This window comes from Protopterus annectens, chromosome 1.part0 (assembly GCF_019279795.1).
Source record: "Protopterus annectens isolate FY-2018-M chromosome 1.part0, PAN1.0, whole genome shotgun sequence".
NCBI classification, from domain to species: domain Eukaryota; kingdom Metazoa; phylum Chordata; order Ceratodontiformes; family Protopteridae; genus Protopterus; species Protopterus annectens.
The window spans coordinates 1,360,594,150-1,360,609,071 of NC_056725.1; the positions used below are offsets into that span (position 1 = coordinate 1,360,594,150).

General features: G+C 42.6%; 1 protein-coding gene across 2 annotated transcripts in view; it reads left to right on the forward strand.

Annotated features, from left to right (window-relative positions):
* Nucleotides 1–14,922, forward strand: part of PPIL6 (peptidylprolyl isomerase like 6) — a 544,036-nt gene that overhangs the window by 57,011 nt on the left and 472,103 nt on the right. The window lies entirely within an intron of this gene.

Consider the following 14,922-nt stretch of genomic DNA (forward strand, 5'->3'; position numbering starts at 1 on the left):
TTACTGGGTGCATGTTTATTTTCTAGAATCCCTTTAAAATTCCTAGCCCTTTTGTTAATGTATATGGGTTTTTCTCCCACTGCAGCCTTAACTTCTTTATTTGCTATTAAAATCCTCTAATTATTATTAATAATTCTTTTGATAGCTTCACTGTCCATTGTGAAGATTAACAGCATGGCCGCTTGCCAATTCTTATCCTGCTTTACCCTTTCCTCTCCTTCCCTAGTCTCTTTTCTTGCACCTTCCAATCCTAATACATTGCTAGCTATCTTACTGGGATATCCCCTGTGCTTGAACCTCTCATGTAATTCTCCCATAAATCTATCTATTTTGCTAGCATCACTTGTAAGTCTCTCTACCCTAATCAGCTGCCCCTTCACTATATTATGTTTGACGTACGTAGGGTGCATGCTGGTGTAATGAAGTAAGCTATTGCTAGCCACATTCTTGTAACTTATAACTGTACTTAATGTCTGTTGTCCTTGTTCCTTAATGATGTCTAAATCTAAATAACTAATCCTAAAAAAATTATATTCCACTGAAAATTTAAAAAAAACTTGTGCTGTTATTCATTTCTTTAACAAAATCCTTTAAATTGCCTTCTGAGCCCCGCCACACAAAAAACAAATCATCACTAAATCTGTAATAACATAAAAGATTGTTGTACCTTGCTATGTGGGGCAAGACACTGGCCTCCCAATAAGCATAACTAAACTGGAATAATTGGGTGCCATCCTTGCCCCCATAGCTACCCCCCTTGTCTGTAAAAAGAATTAATTTTCAAAGATGAAAAAATTGTAGCACAGAATGTGTTCTATGCTTTCCAAAATAAACTTACTTCCCCTACTTCAAATTGTTGACTTTCAACCAACATATAACCTACCCATTCCAAACCTTTTTTTATGAGGAATGCAGGTGTACAAGGATTGCACATCTATTGTAACTAATATGTCATCTTTGTCTATCTCTAAATTTCTTATTTTGTCCAAAAAATGTTTTGAGTCTCTAATAAATTACTTGGTTCCTTGTACCAACCTTAATAGGATCCTGTCAACAAATTTAGATAGGGGCTCTAACTTGGATGCCCTGACTGCAATAATTGGTCTATATGGTGGATTCTGCTCATTTTTATGCACTTTGGGTATTCCAAAGAAATACCCAACCTTGGGTTTGTTGACCTGAAAAAATTCAAACATAATCTCTAAAATAACCCCTTTATCCAGTTGATCCGCCAACCATGCATCAATATATTTATATGCTTTATTTATTTCCAACTTTGTCACTTTTTTGTATGAATGCATATCATTTAAAAGCTCATATACACCATTGAAATAATGAATTATATTTGCCACCACCATAGACCCCCCCGTTTGTCTGCTCTCATGATTCTGATGGAAGAATCACTTTTTAAGGCTTCAAAACTTTCTCTTTGCTTCTCGGTTAAATTGTATTACTTTCCTTTACTTTTTTGTTGCAACAAACTTCTAATTTCTACTTTACAAATATTTTCAAAGGCTTTAATAGTAGCATGCAGTGGTGGGTTGAACACATTCGGTACTTTAAAGTCACTCTTTACATATTCCTGTTGTTGACCGAATAACAGTTTTAAATTTGACTTGCGTGTGAAATCTTTTAAGTCTATAACAGTTTTACCTATATCAGACCTCCCCAATGGAATAAACAAAAGACCTTTACTTAAAACTTGTTTTTCTTGTATTGTTAACTGTTTATTCGACAAATTGAGTGTGGGGTGAATTATAAAGTTGTTTTACATAGAAAAGCAAAATATAATAAATGCAAGTAGAATTGCAGTTTTTATAAGTGTCTTATAGTAGTGTTTTTAGTTTATTTATGTTATTTGTATAAAATACATTAATTGGTTAATTGAATAGTATTTTTTTTGTCACTGGAAGGTATTTAAGTGTTTGCCATTGGGATTATGGGTGTTTCTAATGATGGCCATTTTCATGGCCGAAAGCGCTTAAGCCTGTATTTGTGTCAATAAAAGGAAGTTTTCTTTGGGATTCACCACCTGGCAGCTTTTGGAAATTATTGCAACATCTTGCAAGTGTATTTTGTATATTTAACTTTGAACCTTCACTTGTACAGAGGCATATTTTCAGTTTGTTTTTCATTATCTTAGTATGTAGTTTGATCACCACAAGCTTGACCAGGTTTTCATCTGTCACAAAGTTTTATTCTTCTGATCAATAAATTATGATAATGTCATTGGTGTATTCTTACAAAATGTGGAACAAACAGAAATATTGACCATCTAATCACCCAAATCTTACAGCTCACCTTATGAACAATTTGTTTATTTTCAGTACCTAATTTTATCCTGTTCTTGGTTATTAGGACCCTGACCATAGCCTAATAAGCAGTGAAGAAAAGGAAATGGCATTCCATCTAGTCCTCCAAAGCTTACATTTCATTCATTCAAAAATTCATATATATTCCAAAACCACTGAGTTTTATGACCATTCTCACTTTGAAACTACTCTCACTGAGGCCGAACCTCCATTCTCTAGTATGGCCATGTCATTAAATCCCAGTGGAAATTTGCAAATACTCATCCAGTCATCTTATGTTTAAAGGAAGAAAGTGAGTTGCACTGCTTATCCTACAGAAGAAGCTTATTCTATAGGTTTGGGAGGCACTGAGTTATAAACTCATCCTTCCACAGTGTTCTATTTATCTGTTAGTGATACTTTTGGTCCTTGGTTCTGATACTGATGTTGATATTGGATTTGCGGAGATAAAGGTGGTCCAAGACAGTTGGGTTTCTGATGGAACAGTAAGACAAACAGAGATCTCCCCTCAAAAATCTATAAGGGTCTGAATAAAAGGATAGAGCTTCCAGCTTTTCTAGGTAGCTTAGGAACTTTAGGTTTATAATCCTTTTTGTTAGGAAGTTTGGGGTCTTCCTAATTGTTTGATATATTCAGTAAAATACACCACAAAGGGGGAGTTGTAGTCTCTAATCAAACTGATCAAAGCTGACTATAAGGGAGTGATTACTTTTTTTTAGACCTTGATTATATTCCTCTGGCAATTAGCTGGGCTAAATAAAAAAAATTCCTGACAGTTATGGACACATTTTGGTGAAAAGAGAGGGAGCTGTCAACCCAAGTACCTAGGTTCCTGATAACATTTTTATTTTGTAGTGGTGTATTGTCTTTACAGAATGATGAAGTGAAGGGTTGTCTACCAAAAGTAATAAAACTGCATTTTTTAGTATTTATTTATTTTGAGCCCACGTTTGGTACACTAAAAGTTTACTAGAGAGAGAGTTCATTAGGGTGTCCTAGGATAACTTAGCAGCAACCTGCAATTTACAGTCACCTGCAAATTTTGTTAGCTAGACATCTTGGCTTTCTGCTTGGAGATCTGATATGTAAATACCAAAAAGGAGTGGTCCCAACACTGAGCCCTGAACGAAAACTGTTGGCTACTTTTTAATTTTTTGAAAAGACATCTGCAAGTCGCACTGTATGGGTTCTGTCTTTTAGACAGTTTGTGCACCATCTTAACACCTATGGGTTGATTTTTAAAGCATTTAGCTTTTGTATGATTTCAACATGAAGAATGGTACTGAACGCCTTGGCCAAGTGAAGATATTCTACAGGCACTGTATGGGCACCATCTACAGCTCCTGTAGTCCTTTCAAAGAAGTTTGCCAGGTAAATAGACAGGAGTTACCCTTCACAAAGCCAAACTAAATCTAATATTATTCTTGATAGCACAGTTTATGAGTCCAATTGTAATACATTCCATAACTTAGCATATGAAGTATCTAAAGATGACAGGTCTATAATTAATCAGGTCAGCTATAAGGCCACCCTTATGGAGGGACAGCTCCACTGCAGTGCACCAGACAAAACCAGTAGAGGAGTGTGTTTGTAAAAACATGATGTGAAGTTGTTCAATCTCTCCATTCATTCTTTACTGTTGGGTTTGGAGCTGATCCCTCGGCTCCGATACAGCCAGTTGCAAAGCTCAAGGTCTTCAAATAGCTTGAGGCCAAGTCCCTATCCCGTGATGCCCTGTGAATTACCTCAGATCTAGTTTGCCACTGCAACAGATCGGAGGTCCTGAATTAGCTCAGGCCAGGTAAGAAAAGCATTTTTATTAAAATTAATATAAAAGTTTTTGATAGTATAGTTAGTTAGGTTTGTTATAAAGCTCTTATAGCTTTTAGAGTGCTGTTCCCTTCCCATTTACTGTTTTTTCATATATTTCTAGTTGGCCTCTTTTAGGCCTAGTTAGTTCTAGTTCTTATAGGTGTGGTCTGTCTAGCCTTTGGGTTTTTTATGTAAGGCTCAGTACAGTAAACCTTTGTTTATATTGATAAGCTTATTGCCTTTCCTTATTTCAGCTTGTTGTGCTATTTAGTGACCTTTGTCACATTTCTTAGATAATTGTATTATTTAAATTCTTTATGGTCTGTCTAACCTTTTGTATTTAGGTAAGGCTTAGTCATGTATTACTGTCTAAATTTACAGTGTACTCTACTTATTTAGATAAGATTGTTATTTCTCAGCAGCTATCTTTGTCGGCATAGTCTGCTTTGTGTGATATCTCATAGTGTGTGTGTGTGTGTGTGTGTGTGTGTGTGTGTGTGTGTGTGTGTGTGTGTGTGTGTGTGTGTGTGTATGTGTGTGTGTGTGTGTGTGTGTGTGTGTGTGTGTGTGTGTGTGTGTGTGTGTGTGTGTGTGTGTGTGTGTGTGTTTTAGGTTGTTTTTATTAAGGCTTACCTGCTATCTGTTCTATTGGGTGAATATTTACTGTTGTTCTTTGTGTGGTTAGCAGTAAACATTTTCTAACTTTATTATGGCAGATCAAGACAAGCACCCCAAATCTGGGTTCAAAAAGTGCCCTAAGTGTGGCCAGAAAATGTCAGTTACAGACAGCCATGTCAACTGTGTTTATTGTCTAGGGGCTCTGCATTTGCAAGACAATTGTGCCATTTGTCATCGGTCTCCAAAGCTTCGAAGAGTCCTATTCTCCAGTCGGTACCACCTTCGGTACAATCTTCTCGATCATCTATCAGCCTGTCGGATCTGGACTTGGATTGTGTGGTACAAAAGCTGTTGTCGGCACTGTCATTAGCCAAAATGTTATCAGCTCTGACCCAAATGGCTTCGGAGCCTAAGACCATTGCACCGACTATTACTATTCCTCCTCCGAGCCATGGTCCGTTGAAGCTGGAGGAAGCAGACCTGATGTTAGTGGAACCCTTGGAGCTGACTCCTGCTCCAGTGTCTTAAGCTCTGTGTACTCTGACATCCTTGGTGCCTATTGAAGACTCTAGGAGCCAACACTCTCTGGTTGGGTCCGGGGAGGACAGTCAAACTGACTTGTCAGTTCCGACTTTGTCTCTCTGGGCCTTGGCTCGGATGAGCTCAGCTCCTACCTTGGGCTCGGAGCCCACTGTCCCGGTGCCGGGGGTGTTAATGGTTTCCTTGGATCCGTCAGCTCCCTCACATTGGAGCAGAGGTACTTTTGATTCCATGAGGAGAGTCATGTCTCCCAGGACATCCTCAACCTCGGGTCTGCCCTCCTCCTCCCCAAAAGTGCCTGTGTCTGCTTCTGCCTCACATGTCCTGACCAAGCGTGGAGACCCAGAGCCTCAGGAGGCCCCAACAGGTGGCCCCTGCTCTTCTGAGACCTTACCAGAGGCCCCCACTTATCAGGTTCCCAGGTAGAGATTGTGCAAGAGGGGGTCTATATTAAATCACTGAACGCTTAAAAAGCGAACGGTGATTGATTGACCCAATGTAAGAGAAAGCTTACAATGTCGAAGTGTAAGAACAGCATTTTTTTTCCAAGGGAAAAAAATCGCTGTCCCAACAAAAAAATAAATAAATAAATAAAAATGAATTTCAAACATTACATTAAGTGGGGGGCTTCGCCTCCCACACTCTCCCTACTTAAATATACCAAATCCGAGACCGCACTACAGTGCCGAAAATGGCAAAGTACCGAAGCGGCCAAGTAAATTCTTTCCCAGGGAAAGAATTAGTTTAATAGCCGCTTCAATATTTTCCGTTTTCAGACTTTTACGTTCGAACAAGACACATTCGAAAGACTGCGTCTTCGGTCTTCTAATATAGACCTGCAAGAGGAAGCACCTAGACTCCCCGCAGGAGTCTCTCACATCAGATACCGACTAAGATGAATCAGAAGGGTCCCCCCGGTCCCCCTCTGAGGATATCTCATTTGCTGAGATACTTGAGATCCTTAGGCAGAGGGGTGACTGGCAGCCCAAAAGCCCTACTGAGGATGAGTCAGTTCTCCTGAAGGCTTTCGGGTCTCAGTCCTCCACCTCTTGGGTAACTCTGCCCTTTGATGAGCTGATGCAGCTGGTCTCACGAAGAGCATGGGAGTCTCCAGATACTATGGAGCTTGTCCCCAGGAGGCCTAATAAATTTATTTCAGCCCCACTTGACAAAACATTTTTAACTAAAGGTGTTCCAGTTGATGCATGGTGGTGGCGGCGATCACCAAGAAGGAAATGTCTGAGACTTCCTCATCTATCCATCCTCCTAACAGAGACTCCAGGATTATGGATAGATATGGGAAGCACATGTTCAGTTCAGCTACCTTTGCTCTCCATTCGCTGAACTACTTAACCCATTTTACTAGGTTGCAAAGAGATCTCCTTAAGGAGTTGGGAGATACTCTTCAGGGTACAGTAGCTGCAGTAGCTTCTGACAAAGTTACTGCCCAGCTTTCTACCCTAAACTCTATCATCAACTCATCCCTGTGCCTCATATCTTATGCAACTGATGGAATGAGTAGGGCAACGGGTACAGGAATTGCTCTTAGAAGACATTTCTGGATGCGCTTATGTTCCTTCACGGAGCCTTTCAAGTCTTCCTTCGTGAACACTCCCTTTGATGGCTTGTCCCTTTTCAGGCCTAAAGTGAAGGAAACCTTAACCAGGTGCGAACAGGATGGAAAGACTCTGTCTGCCGTCGGGGTCCATTTTTCCACCCCTACCCGACCATACCCTAAAGGTCAAAGGGGAGGAAAAATGTGGTTCCAAAAAGCCAGAGGAGCCTTTCAGGATGCACGTGGTGAACCCCCCTCCAGGGGCAGAGGAGGGTTAATAATGGAAGACACTGCCCTCATGGCAGAGGGGGTCCGCAACACCAGGGCAACAGAGATCACTTCTCTGGGACACCCTACCAGTGCTCCTGAGAGGAGGCCCGACTGTCCTGTTCTGGTGGCAGTCGGGGGTTGCTTATCTTTGTACCCAGACACCTCGCTCAATATAACAAAAGACAGCTGGGTACAAAGTATCATTTCCAGAGGGCACTTTGTTCCTTTCACCACACCCCTTCCAATCATAAGAAAAATCCTGGACGTTCCACCCAGTTACAGGGAACAGACAACAATAGAGGTCCAAATGTTGCTAAGAAAAAGAGTCATCCAGCCAGTCCCAGCAGACAAGACAGGATCCGGAACTTACTCAAGATTCTTTTTGGTTTCAAAGAAAACAGGGGACTGGAAAACCATACTGGACCTCAGCAGACTGAACCAATACATTAAGAAAGAGAAGTTTTGGATGGTCACAGTTCAGTCTATACTTCCCTTCATAGGGAAAGACAACTGAATGTGTTCTATAGATCTCAAGGATGCATACTACCACAATTAACTTCTGTTCCAGCTTTCTCCATTTCCACTTTACTGGAAAAAAAATCTAAGCTTGCTTTCCCTCTTTCCTGTGGCAGGTCAGATATGGATTTGCTGTGTCCAGGACTGTTTGTGAGCTCCTAAGCCCCCCCCCCCCCCCACACTTAACTGGGGTTAAACTATTCCTGGTGCCATAAAGTCTGTTCTTCAAAATTTCCCTTGCAACTAGCCAGCTTTTTAGTTTTAGCACTCATCTGTTTCTTTGATCTCAGCACTTGTTCAGAACTCATTGTAAGCACTAAATAAGTTACAAATTACTACAGCACTCAACTTTCCTCACTTGTCTAGAGGAAAACAGTTTTTAGTACTTAATAAATAAGCACCTATTCAGGCATGTCTAAAGGTCAGCTCCCAGTGTTTTCTCCTGCATACCTGATGAATCTGGGCATCTTGAGACAATGCAGCAATTGCCTCATGTACACAGACAACCCTCTCCTCCTACCACCCAGCACTATGACCTGTGAGAGATGCACTTATATAGCCAAAATGGAAGCAAAGCTCTCTTCACCAAAGACTGACCTAGACAGTCAAGAGGAGAAGGTAAACACTTGCACCGCACCACACTCATCACATAGTCCCTCAAAACCTACACCACCAAAACACACACACAGAACCACAAAACACACATCTACATTCACGGAGACTCTCAGTACAAATCTACCCAAACAACAGAGACCTCCAAAGCAGAAATGCAAGCAACTTCCACCCCCCAACACAACCCAAATGACACATATCCCACATACTCAGTGTGCCACTCATAAGGCATAACGTACCCAACACTCTAGTCATAGGTGACTCTATAGTCAGGCACACTGATGTTCCACTCACCAGGCTAAACAAGGAAATAGTTACTGTCAGCTGCCTGTCAGGTGCCAGGAGCTGCCACATAACGCATGCACTCAGGTCACTCCACAACAAGTACAAATATGATTCTGTCATTGTCCATGTTGGTGTGAATGACCTGAGATGTACCTCCCTGGACTACATGAAAAGAGACATGGAGGAGCTCTCTGATCTTGTAGCCCAGGCCGGTATGACCCTAGCCCTGAGTAGCATCCTGCCATCACCCAGAATGACACCACAGTACAAGGACAAAATGATTGACTTTAACAATTGGCTAAGCTTCTGGTTTCATTCTAAGGGAATCCAGTATCTGTCTGCCTGGGACAACATGATCGACAGACCACGCTGCTTTGCCAGAGATGGCCTGCACCTGTCGCTCTTGGGATTCCGGATACTGGCAAAGGCTCTTGCCACCCCTATAGTGCCTTTTTTAGGCAAGGTTCAAATGACAAATTCACCACTGTAACAGGTACAAGCAAGCAAAATCTGAGCGTAATGCTACTCAATGCTAGAAATCTAAACCTCAAAATGCACTCACTCAAGGCACTCCTTAAAATGGAGAACATTGACATCTGTGCAGTGACAAAGACCTGGTTCAAAGCTCCAGAGAGCACCCCTGCATTACCAGGCTATAATTCATACCACACCTTTTGGCCACCAAACCCGGACCGAAACACTAAAGGTGGAGGCGTGTCCATATTCATTAAGTATATCCACACCTCCAAGCTAGTTGCTCAGCATAATGCATCTGAGATTATCCAAGTTCAACTAACTCTGGGCAAAACCGCAATCCAGATTGTAGCTTGCTACAGACCCCCCACCATGCCCCAGGATTCCCACTCCTCTTTTCTTGATACACTGGAAAATATTAAGGTACAACCCAACACTCTAATAATGGGTGATTTCAACTACCCTACCATTAACTGGGAAAACTACTCATGTACCAACTCTTTTGCTCAACATTTTCTGGAAATCATCAATTCCAATGCTTTGGATCAACATATCCACACGCCCACCATGGGCAGCAATATCCTAGACCTGGTCATCACCAAAATGGGTGACTGGTGTTCCACACCAGAGGTCAGCTCCTCGTTGGACAGATCTGACCACAAGCTAATCACCCTAGACATCCACATCCCACTCCCACCCTTCATTAGGAAAACAACTGTAAAAAATTTCTCCAAAGCCAACTTCACGCTTCTTAAGACAAAAGTGGCAAACTTCACGACACCCATGCAGATGGACAATAGAGGTACGACTGCTGAATCCTACACAAATGCACTTTATAAGCACTTACACGAGTGCATGGATTATGCTATCCCTAACAGAACCAAGATGCTTTCCTCCAAAAAAAGGAAGCCAGTCTGGTGGTCTTCTGCCATAAACAAACTCTACAACAGAAGAAAGAAACTGTTGCAAAAAAGAGTAAAATCCCACGATTGGAGGAACTCCCTGGTCAGCCTTGGTAAGAAGCTGAGATCCCTCATAAAATCCTCCAAAGCTAGTTATGAAAACAAAATTGCCACTGATTAAAGACAACCACAAAGCATTCTATAGCTATGTCAAAAATCTCAATGGCAACATTCAGATCTGCTCTGAGTTACAGCACAATGACACTAAATATACAGAACTAACTGATATTGCCAACAACCTGGCAGATAGGTTCAGTGCTAACTTTACCCCCCCCCCCCTCACCCCCTAAAGGGCCCATCTTTATACTGGAAGAATGCAAAGTTCCTGTAATCACGGCTGCACAGGTAAAAACTTCACTCTCCAAAGCCAAGAACACAGCATCCATGGGACCTGACAACATCCCAGGCTGCCTTCTACATGAACTACAGAATGAACTGGCATCCCACCTAAGTACCATGTTCAGTCATAGCCTCACCTCAGGCTTTGTGCCCATTGAATGGCACACTGCAACAGTTATCCCACTCCAAAAAGGGGGGGGCACAGCAGACCCCGGGAACTACCGCCCCATTAGCCTGACGAGCCTCATCTGCAAGGCCATGGAACGTATCATCATGGAACTCATAAACAAAGACATTGGAGATCTCCAAACTCTGGACCCCACACAGTTTGGGTTTGTAAAAGGCAGATCATGTCTACTAAACCTGATAGACTTCTTTGAAGTAGCCACCAAAGCCATAGATGAGGGTAAGGTGGTTCATACAGCCTATCTAGATCTCGCCAAGGCGTTCAACACCATCCCCCACTCTGGAATTATAGATAAACTCACTAAACTAGGTATAAATCCCTATGTCACAAGATGGGTTGCCAACTGGCTTACTGAAAGAACACACACAGTGAAAGTAGCAGACTCCAAATCAGACTTCAGACCAGTGACAAGTGGAGTACCACAGGGTTCAGTCCTGGGTCCTCTCCTGTTTGGTATCTACTTCTCTGAAGTACAGGCTAACACAGAAGGTCTTTGGCTAACTAAATTCACAGATGACTGCAAACTAGGAGCCATAATTGAAACTCCTAACAATGTGGACATCCTACAAAAGGGCCTCACTGAGACAGATGCCTGGTGTCAAAGACATGGTCTCAAGCTCAATGCCAAAAAGTGCATTGTCATCCCCTTTGTTAAAAACTCTGTACCCATGAAGTACCACATAGGCGGTAGTCTACTTAACACCGAAAGTGTGATAAGAGACCTTGGGACACAGGTTGACAGTAGTCTCTCCTTTGATAATCACATCGCCACAATGGTCAGGAAATCCTTCTATGTGGCACACCTCATCACAAAAGGTTTCTCATCCAGAAAAAAAGAGGTCATTGTTTCCCTCTACTCATCACTCATTAGACCCATTATAGAGTACAACGCCCCTTTTGGTATGTACCTCATAAGACATCTACAACAACTGGAAAGGCCACAAAAATACCTCACAAAGAGGATTACTGGCCTCAAACAGATGCCTTACGCAGACCGTCTCAAAAAACTCCAGCTTTACTCCATCGCATATCGCCTACTCAGAGGCGATCTCTGCCTAACATGCAAAGCTATGTCAAACCCAGAGCTGTTGGACATGCTCCACTTAAAGAAATCAGAATCCCTCTGAGCTACACTCTCTAGGGACCTAAACCTTGTCACCACAATAAACAGAACATGCTGGAGGGATAGATTCCTGTCCCAGAGACTTCCCACACTCTGGAACAGATTACCTATCTAACAGAGCTCCTCATTAGCACTCTTCAAGAAAAATCTTGATGATTGGATGGGTAATAGGAAATTCACCCTGGGGATCACTTCTGTGGTTCTGCTTGACAGAGGCACAGGAAAATAGTTTTCTTGTGTGGCGAAAGCCAGGGTACCTTTTTGGCTAGGCTTGTATAGGCCCTAGGGCCAATAGCCTAGTACCTACCTATGAACCTATAAAATGGCCAGACCATCCAGGGATCACCTGCGCTTCTGGCTGGGAGCCAATCATTACAAGTTTCAAGCCTTGCCTTTTGGTCTCACTAAAACCCCCAGAGTGTTTGTCAAATGCATGGCAGTGGTTACGGCTCACCTGAGGCGTCTAGGATTCCAAGTGTTTCCATACCTAGATGGTTGGCTCCTTACTGCCACCACCAGGCATCAACTCATTCAGGCCAGGGAGTCCACTCTGTCATGCTGCAGTCATCTGGGCATTACAGTTAACTCAGAACAATCTGCCTTGTCGCCATCGCGGCATATCATTTTTATAGGGGCAGAGTTGGATACCACTACCACCACTCTAAGGCTTCCAATAGAAAGAGTCTCTCTTCTTCATCAACATGTCAGCATCCTGATATCAAAGGACAAAGCACCAGCATCGGAAGTTCTGAAAGTATTAGGCATGATGGCAGCAGCAATTCTAGCCATACCACTTGCTCATATGCACATCAATGGCTATTGTTCATTCAATGGTCTTACCAAGAGCTCCCCATGAATCACTCCATAATGATCACAAATTCTTACAAGAAGGACCTTCAGTGGTGGTTGACCTCACTTCATGTCACAATAGGATGCCCATTTGTGCTACCCCCTCCAGCGGCCACAGTGACCATGGATGCTTCCCTGATAGGGTGGGGTGGGGAGGCATTTTCAGGGAAAGACTGCCCAAGGCACATGGACCGATCAAGAGACACATCTGCATATCAATGTCCTGGAGATGAAAGCAGTACTTCTGGCGTTGCAGTACTTTCAGGACTCTCTCCCTCTGGGTACGATTGCGATTCAGACAGACAACATGTTGGTGGTGTGGTACTTGAACAAACAAGGAGGAACCAGGTCTTACCCCCTTTGTCAAGAGGGTCTCAGAGTTTAGCAGTGGGCTGTTTCCACCCAGCGCCTTCTGTTGGCAATGCACATCCCGGGGAGATCCAACGTGATAGCAGACAAACTGAGCAGGGCAATCTTGTTGCCCCATGAGTGGTCCCTCAAGAAAGAAGTTGCGGACAGGATATTCCACAGGTGGGGCCAGCCTTGCTGCAACCTTTTTGCATGTCACATGAACACGAAATGCAGAAACTACTTTGCTCTGACCCCCCCCCCCCCGGAGAAGCCCCAAGGGACGCACTCGTACACGATTGGCCTCCGGGTCTCCTCTATGCATTTTCACCAGTCCCATTGTTACCCAAAGTTCTACAGAAAGCAATATCCCTGGGAAGGACCATCATTCTTATAACCCCTCACTGGCCTCAGCAGATTTGTTTTCCCTTCCTTTGACTTCATCTTGTGGAGGATCCTTGGATCCTGGACCCAGTTCCAGACCTTCTGAAACATCCATCAGGGGATATTCATCCTTCTTTGCAGTCCCTGAAGCTGACAGCTTGGCTGCTCCAGTTCCCATCATAGCCAGGTTCCATAACCTTTCCAATGAGACAAAACAGATCCTTTTGTCCTCTCATAAATCTTCTACCAGAAAGCTATATCTGAGCAAATGGAAGAAATTTTATATATGGGCCTCTAAAAATAAAATCGATCCTTACCAAGCTCCTATGGCTTCCATATTAGAATTCTTGGCTATGATTTTCAATAAAGGAGCTGCAGCAGCAACAGTTCGGGTTCAATTGGCTGCTATCTCTAATTTTCATCTTGGATTTGAAGGTTTGAATATCATGTCTCACAAGTTATCCAAAGCATTTCTCAAAGGGACTTTTCATATTAGGCCACCTGTGAAATCTCCCTATTCTCCATGGAATCTACATTTTATGCTCTCACATATAATTCTTCCATCATTTGAACCAGCTTTATCTTGTGATCTCAAATTTTTGTCTTGGAAGACCATCTTTATGGTAGCTATCACTTCTGCCCGCAGAGTGTCAGAGCTTCAGGCTTTATCTATCACGTCTCCCTATTTGATATTTCATGCTGACAGTTTCACTTAGAACAAATCCTTCATCCTTGCCCATAGTTTGCACTGAAACCAATCTCAAACAAAGTTATTGATTTGCCAGTTTTCTTCCCCAATCATTCTAACAATTTAGAGTATATGCTACACAAACTTGATGTTCACAGACAGCTCAGATTTTATTTGGATAGAACAAAAGATTTCAGGAAATCAGACCAGCTTTTTGTTTCATTCTCAGACTCCAGAATAGGGACACCAGTGACTAAAACAACTCTGTCTAAATGGTTATCTGATTGTATCACCTTTGCCTATTCAGCTGCCAATATGCCTTTACAACACAAGATTAAAGCTCACTCAAGGCAGAGCAGTTTCTACATCATCTGCCTTTTCTGCCAGGCTTCCTACTAATAATATTTGTGCAGCAGCCACTTGGTCAAAACCTCATACCTTTATCACTCATTACAAAGTTGACAAGGCCTCCAGGGACAGGGCCTTCTTTGGCTCCACGGTCCTGAGAAGTATTCTCCTGTGAGCCACCCGAGATTGATGGTACTTGGGATGCTACCCAACAGTAAAGAATGAACGGCAAGATTGAACAACTTCACATAAAGAAGTTATGTACTTACCATAACATTCCATGTGAGTTGTTCATCTCGCCTTCATTACGTCCTTACGTCCCTCCCTCCTACCCCCTCCTGGGCTGATAGATGACCGAAATGCTGGTTCCATCCTGGTTACTCAAACCTTCTCTTCCTTTTCTCTAGGAATGTAAGAATGACATATGTTATTAGTATACGGAGCAGACAAGATCTGAGGTAATTCACAGGTGCATCATGGGATAGGGACTTGGCCTTGAGCTATTTGAAGACCTCGAGCTTTGCAATTGGCCGTATCGGAGCCGAGGGATTGGCTCCGAACCCAAGATTAAAGAATGAAGGCGAGATGAACAACTCACATGGAACGTTATGGTAAATACATAACTTCTTTTTTAACACTATTAAGCAACCAGGTATGTCATCAGGTTCCATGGTTGTCTTGGTTAGCACTTTCATTAAAT